This window comes from Nycticebus coucang, chromosome 18 (genome assembly GCF_027406575.1).
Source record: "Nycticebus coucang isolate mNycCou1 chromosome 18, mNycCou1.pri, whole genome shotgun sequence".
NCBI lineage: Eukaryota > Metazoa > Chordata > Mammalia > Primates > Lorisidae > Nycticebus > Nycticebus coucang.
The window spans coordinates 8802172-8810305 of NC_069797.1; positions in this window are offsets into that span (position 1 = coordinate 8802172).

An 8134-nucleotide genomic window follows, 5' to 3' on the forward strand; every position below is an offset into this window, starting at 1 on the left:
TGTTATTTTCTAGTCTTCTATTCATTTTTCAGTAAAAAGAATATCCAAGGAATGTGCCAGAAAACCCGGCAAGAAAATATGTAGAAAAGGAGGTATGTATAAAAGTGGGTATAAAAAAATGGGGGGAAAAGCTTGCAGAGGAAGAATAAGATACTCTCCCCAAGGATGATTTGCTGGTGCTGGAAAGTGAATGGTTAGGTGATCCTGGGAATAATGAAGTCTCTCAAGGGATAGAAAGACGAGTAAGGAGAGCTCCAGCTGAGTAGATAACTTTGGCGAAAGTCATTGGTGGTTCCCTGTGTTCTGGTGCTAGCAGAATTGGTAAGACTTGAATCTCTGCTCGGAGTTTGCGTATAGAGGGAAAGTTACTTAGGCTGTTAGGATTCCTAGGAGAAACCAAAACAAGGCTGTCTTACCAACTGGTTGCTCTGATCTATGAACTCTTTTCTACAGATAGAGAGTTGTGTTTCTCATGAAATTGATTACATCAGTCAGAAACCTAGTTTTTTGGTGTATTCTTGACTCCTGTAAACCGTATGAATTTTTCATCATAAGGGTAAATTTGCTACAACTATTGGGGAAGTATCATTATTAAGCAACAGGATTTTTTTCTTTTTTTTTTATTAAATCATAACTGTATACATTGATATGATCATGGGGTATCATACACTCGCTTCATAAACCATTTGACACATTTTTATCACAGTGGTTAACATAGCCTTTCTGGCGTTATCTCAGTTACTGTGCCAAAACATTTACATTCTACCTTTACCAAGTTTCGCAAATACCCCTGTAATATGCACCACAGGTGTGATCCCACCGATCCCCCTCCCTCTACCCACCCCCCTCCCTTTCCCACTTCCCCCTAGTGTTAAGTTGTAGCTGGGTTATAGCTTTCATGTGAGAGTCCCAAATTAGTTTCATAGTAGGGCTGTGTACATTGGGTACTTTTTCTTCCATTCTTGAGATACTTTACTAAGAAGAATATGTTCCAGCTCCATCCATGTAAACATGAAAGAGGTAAAGTCTCCATCTTTCTTTAAGGCTGCATAGTATTCCATGGTATACATATACCACAATTTATTAATCCATTTGTGGATCGATGGGCACTTGGGCTTTTCCATGACTTAGCTATTATGAATTGGGCTGCAATAAACATTCTGGTACAAATATCTTTGTTATGTTGTGATTTTTGGTCTTCTGGGTATATGCCCAGCAGAGGAATTACAGGATTGAATGGCAGATCTATTTTTAGATCTCTGAGTGTTCTCCATATATCTTTCCAGAAGGAATGTATTAATTTGCATTCCCACCAGCAGTGCAGAAGTGTTCCCTTTTCTCCGCATCCACGCCAACATCTCTGGTCTTGAGATTTTGTGATATAGACTAGTCTCATTGGAGTTAGATGATATCTCAAAGTAGTTTTGATTTGCATTTCTCTGATGATTAAAGATGATGAGCATTTTTTCATATGTCTGAAGGCCGTGCGCCTGTCTTCTTCAGAGAAGTTTCTCTTCAAATCCCTTGCCCAGCCTGCGATGGGATCCCTTGTTTTTTTCTTGCTGATGCGTTTGAGTTCTCTGTGGATTCTGGTTATTAAACCTTTGTCAGAAATATACCCTGCAAATATCTTCTCCCATTCTGAGGGCTGTCTGCTTGCTCTGCTTACTGTGTTCTTACCTGTGCAGAAGCTTTTTAGTTTGATCAAGTCCCAGTAGTGTATTTTTGAAGCTGCTTCAATTGACCTGGGGGTTCTCCTCATGAAATACTCACCCAGACCAATTTCTTCAAGGGTTTTCCCTGCATTCTCCTCTAGTATTTTTATAGTTTCTTGTCTTAAGTTTAAATCTTTAATCCAATGAGAGTCTATCTTAGTTAATGGTGAAAGGTGTGGGTCCAATTTCAGTCTTCTGCAGGTTGCCAGCCAGTTCAGCCAGCACCATTTGTTAAATAGGGAATCTTTTCCCCACTGAATGTTTTTAATTGGCTTGTCAAAAATCAAATAGCGGTAAGTAGCTGGATTCATCTCTTGGTTCTCTATTCTGTTCCAGATATCTACTTCTCTGTTTTTGTGCCAATACCATGCTGTTTTGATCACTATCGATTTGTAGTAAAGTCTGAGGTCTGGTAGTGTGATTCCTCCTGTTTTGTTTTTATTTCTGAGTAATGTCTTGGCTATTCGAGGTTTTTTCTGATTCCATATTGCCGCACCCTCGGCATCAAGCCGCAGCGAGGTGGCGCTGTCCACGTTGTAAGACGCATGGGTAGGTGGTCTGTGCTCCTCGGAGCGAAGCCCCCAGCACCCCTAGTATGCGACAGCAGCGCAGAAGTTGCCTAGCATACTTTTTGTTGAACGTAATGACTCACGAGGTGCGGCATAAAAGCCTGAGGAATGCCTGTGAATGAAACCTGTCTGTTCAGTTGAATGCCTGATTGTCCTGAGAGACTAAGAATAAACATAATGACTTACTGATCCATAATTAAACATAGCAAAGAATGCCTGTGAAGACTCAATGTCTCCAGGGGGAACGATGTAAGAGCACGTTCCTATCATAAATGTCAGTGAATTGAGACAATGCATTGAGACAATGCAGGAACAGCAAACAAGATGTTCCATCTAGATATGTGCTTACACCACCCACAGCCACCCACGACTTAAAACTTTCCACATACCTTTACATTTCATATATTTCCTAATACTATAATCACTTACATAATTTACACATATATGAAATCTTTTAATCACATTAGAAGTAAATAATTTGTGAATTATTACTAATACTAGTAGTTATAAAGAAAGAATTTTCACGTTTTAAAACTTTAACCTTTGAAGCATTTACTTAGATAAGGGGTAGTGAAAGACACAACTGATAACCAATAACCTTTATTCCCCCTTGCGGGCAGAACCCCTTGCGGGCAAAACCCCTTGCGGGCAGGACATTGTTCAAGTGGGATGGTTGAATACTCACATCTACAAGTTAGATAATAACTTGTAAGGCTCAGCAAGTTGTAAAAATACCTTTTGTAATTTGTAATGCTTTGTCAAAAATGTATAAATATCAACTCAAAATTCAGTAAAGTACAGCTGCTTTCTTCATCACTCGTGGTGTGTGGCAGTCTGTCATTTTATCCTGCGTCGACCTTTCAGCCAACCTGTACCGTTCGCCCTGAGCACCCTCGGACTGAGGCCCATCGACCGGCGGTCCGCGGCACCATATAAAATGAAGTAATGTTTTTTCAAGATCTTTAAAGTATGACAGTGGAGCTTTAATAGGGAGTGCCTTGAAATTATATATTGCTTTGGGTAGTATGGACATTTTGATAATGTTGATTCTTCCCAGCCATGAGCACGGTATGTTTTTGCATTTGTTAACATTTTCAGCTATTTCTTTTCTTAGAGTTTCATAGTTCTCTTTATAGAGATCTTTCACGTCTTTTGTTAGGTAAATTCCCAAATATTTCATCTTCTTTGGCACTACTGTGAATGGGATAGAGTCCTTAACTGCTTTTTCAATTTGACTGTTGTTGGTGTATATAAAGGCTACCGATTTATGAATGTTGATTTTGTAACCTGAGACGCTGCTGTATTCCTTGATCACTTCTAGGAGTTTTGTAGTAGAGTCCCTAGTGTTTTCCAGGTACACAATCATATCATCTGCGAAGAGCGAAAGTTTGATCTCTTCTGACCCTATATGGATACCCTTGATCGCCTTTTCTTCCCTAATTGCGGTGGCTAAAACTTCCATTACAATGTTGAAAAGCAATGGAGACAATGGGCAGCCTTGTCTGGTTCCTGATCTGAGTGGAAATGATTCCAATTTAACTCCATTCAATATGATATTGGCTGTGGGTTTGCTGTAGATAGCCTCTATCAGTTTAAGAAAAGTCCCTTCTAGACCAATTTTCTTGAGTGTTCTGATCATGAAGGGATGCTGGATATTATCAAAAGCTTTTTCTGCATCAATTGAGAGAATCATATGGTCTTTATTTTTTAATTTGTTTATGTGCTGAATTACATTTATAGATTTACGTATATTGAACAAGCCTTGAGACCCTGGGATAAAACCAACTTGGTCATGATGTATAATTTGTTTGATGTGTTGCTGGATTCTGTTTGTTAGGATCTTGTTGAATATTTTTGCATCTATATTCATTAGTGATATTGGTCTATAATTTTCTTTTCTTGTTGGGTCTTTTCCTGGTTTGGGGATCAGGGTGATGTTTGCTTCATAGAACGTGTTGGGTAGTCTTCCTTCTTTTTCTACATTTTGGAACAGGTTGAGTAATATAGGTACTAATTCCTCTTTAAAGGTTTGGTAGAATTCTGACGTGAAACCATCTGGTCCCGGGCTTTTCTTTTTAGGGAGGTTTTGTATAGTTGATGCTATTTCTGAACTTGATATGGGTCTGTTCAACATTTCTACTTAATTCTGGTTAAGTCTTGGAAGGTGGCGTGCTTCCAAGTATCGGTCTGTTTCCTTCAAATTTTCATATTTCTGAGAATAAAGTTTCTTGTAATATTCATTACAAGAATTTTTTGGATTTCTGATGAGTCTGTGGTTATTTCGTCTTTGTTGTTTCTGATTGATGATATTAGAGATTTTACTCTTTTTTTCCTGATTAGGTTGGCCAGAGGTTTATCTATTTTATTGACCTTTTCAAAAAACCAGCTTTTTGATTTATTGATCTGTTGTATTATTCTTTTGTTTTCAATTTCATTTAATTCTGCTCTAATTTTGGTTATTTCTTTTCTTCTACTGGGTTTGGGGTTGGAATGTTCTTCCTTTTCCAGTTGCGTGAGATGTCCCATTAAGTTGTTAACTTCCTCTCTTTCCGTTCTCTTGAGGAAGGCTTGCAGTGCTATAAATTTCCCTCTTAGAACTGCCTTTGCAGTGTCCCAGAGGTTCTGATAGTTTGTGTCTTCATTGTCGTTTTGTTCCAAAAAATTGGTGATTTCTTTCTTAATCTCATCTCTGACCCAGCTATCATTCAGCATAAGGTTATTTAACTTCCATGTTTTTGTATGAGTATGCAGATTCCTGTTGTTACTCAATTCAAGTTTTATTCCATGATGGTCCGAGAAGATGCATGGAATAATTTCTATTCCTTTAAATTTACTGAGGTTAGACTTGTGACCTAAAATGTGGTCAATTTTGGAGTAAGTTCCGTGGGCTGATGAGAAGTATGTGTATTCAGTTTTGTTGGGATGAAATGTTCTGTAGATGTCTGCTAAATCTAAATATTGGATGGTTAGGTTTAAATCTAAGATTTCTTTGCTCAGCTTCTTTCTGGAGGATCGATCCAACACTGCCAAAGGAGTGTTGAAATCTCCGACGATTATGGAGCTGGAGGAAATCAAGTTACTCATGTCTGTTAGAGTTTCTCTTACAAATTGAGGTGCATTCTGGTTGGGTGCATAGATATTAATAATTGAGATCTCATCATATTGAGTATTACCCTTAACAAATATGAAGTGACCATTCTTGTCCTTCCTTACTTTTGATGGTTTAAAGCCTACTGTATCTGCAAATAAAATTGCAACACCTGCTTTTTTCTGATTACCATTTGCCTGAAATATGGATGACCTTCCTTTCACCCTGAGTCTGTATTTGTCTTTTAAGTTGAGATGTGACTCTTGTATGCAACAAATATCTGGCTTGAGTTTTTGTATCCAGTCAGCTAACCTATGCCTCTTTAGAGGACAGTTTAAGCCATTCACATTGATGGAGAGTATTGATAAGTCTGGTGGAATTGGGTATCGAGTTTTTCAAAGGTCCAGTGGACATTTTTAATCCTTTCGCCAGTGTGGAAGTTGGAGTTTGATCCGAAGTTTCTGAGTGAGTTTACTTTTGTGGTATAGGATTGGGTTGGTCATTGTGGAGGATAGGTCTGAGAACATCCTGAAGAGCTGGTTTACTTATGGCAAATTTTTTCAACATATGAATGTCATTGAAGTATTTAATTTCTCCATCATAGATGAAACTCAGTTTAGCTGGATACAAAATCCTGGGTTGAAAGTTTTTTTGCTTTAGGAGATTAAAAGTTGATGACCAGCCTCTTCTGGCTTGAAAAGTTTCAGCAGAGAGATCTGCAGTTATTCTAATATTCTTACCTTTGTACGTAATAGTTTTCATTCGCCGGGCTGCTTTGAGAATCTTCTCTTTCATGTTAACTTTAGTGAAGCTAATTATGATATGTCTGGGGGATGACTTATTGGGGTTGAATCGTGCTGGGGTTCTGAAGCTGTCTGCTATCTGAATTTCAGATTCTCTAGGCATGTCTGGAAAATTTTCTTTCATAATTTCATGCAGAAGGGCCTCTGTGCCCTTGGAGGCGACATCATCATTCTCAGAAATTCCTATAATCCTTATGTTGCTTTTTTTCGAATTATCTGAGAGTTCTCTGAGTGAGTGATCCGTTTTTGCTCTCCATTTCTCTTCCTCTTTGAGAGATTGGGAGCGTTCGAAGACTTTATCTTCAATGTCAGAAATCCTTTCTTCTGCTTGCTCCATTCTGTTACTGAGGGATTCTACTGTATTTTTCATATCTGTGAGGGCTGTAAGTTCTTGCTTCAGTGTGTCTAAGTCTTTGGTGGTTTTGTCTTTAAATTCGTTAAATTCTTGAGACAATTTTTGAATTTCTCCTCGGATTCCTAATTCCATTTTATTAATCTTGTCTGCCATCCAAATTCTGAATTCGATTTCTGACATCTCAGCCAGTTGTTTATGAATGGGATCTTCAATCACATCTGCCGTATCTTTTCTTGGGGGGGTTGATCTATTCTGGTTATTCATGTTACCAGAGTTTTTCCACTGATTCCGCCCCATGGTTATTTTTCTCCCTTTGGTTTTTCCTCTGGGGTTTTATCGAGGGCCCGTACAGTGTTGTGGCCTGAGAAACTGGGGCCCTGTCTGGAGTGGTGGAGCAAAGTGGTTCTGTCTTATTTTCAGCTGGTTTCTGTTCGATCCTATTGCAACTTCTACTCTGTCTTGAAGTCTCAGCTGTGTGGAAAAATCAGCAATTAAGTCACCCCGCCTGCCCACCTCTGGCCCCAGTTGGAAAAGGAGAATCAAACCTTCCTACAATCGCACACCCAGGGCACCGCCTGAAAAGTCCTCAGTCTATTAGCCCAGTTCAAAAGGTCCGAATCAACTGTCTCAATCGGCACTTGTCTCGGGTGAGAGAGTTCAAGAGGTCTCTGGGAACTGGATCACAGGGGCCTGGTGACTCCTCTGACACGGTTCACCCCAGTGCAGCGTGGAGTCAGGAGGAGCCACCCAGCAAACAGAGCAGTCTGGGAAGGTTGACGTCTCCTTCCCCACTTTGCCACTCCGTCGGACCCAGTCACTGGTATCTCTGCAGATGGCTAACCCAGTTGCCTGCAGTGAACAGATACTCCAGGGGTTTGCACCTGCCTGAATCGCAAGGAAGTCTGCCAGGCCCCCACAGACTGCCGCTATCTAGCAGGAGGAGATGGGGCCTGACATCTATGAGTGTTTGATTCAGGTGATGGGAGGGAGGTGTTCACTCAGGCTTAGCCCCGTCCCTGATGGATGCTGCTAACAGAACAGAACAGACAACTTTGCAGGGTTCTGTCTATGTTCCTGTCGAAATCGCCTACAGAAGACGAGCTGTTTTGAGTTCAAACGTCTTTGGTGTTGGAGATTTGAGTCCGATCACCTCTCTGGGTCGGCCCCATCCTGGAAGCTTCCTGGGTTTGTGAGCCGTGTCAGGAAATCCCCCGCTCACCGGTGGCCTCCTCTGGTTGCCCAGGGAGACAGGGGGTGTGGCCTCAGAATATCCAGAAGTGAGCGTTCTGCCGTTAAAGAAAAAACGGCTGTTTATCTATCTCCAGGGAACTGCTGCTCTGGTGTGGGCACTCAGGCGACCCTTTTCTCTTCTGTCTCGCGCCCCAGAGTCAGCACTGAGCGGCCGCAGTTTGTGCTGGGTCCACACCCCTCAAGAGATCCCCCAAGAATTAGAACTCTTGGGGGATAGGCCCGCAGACCCCGAATGGAAGTGGGGGGGCGGAAGCTAGAGTTTCATTCAGTTTTAGGCAACAATAGGGCCCGGGGAGGGCTCCTGCACTGCACCGCATGGAAGTGCCACCAAGGCTTGATTTCCCCTCAGCAGA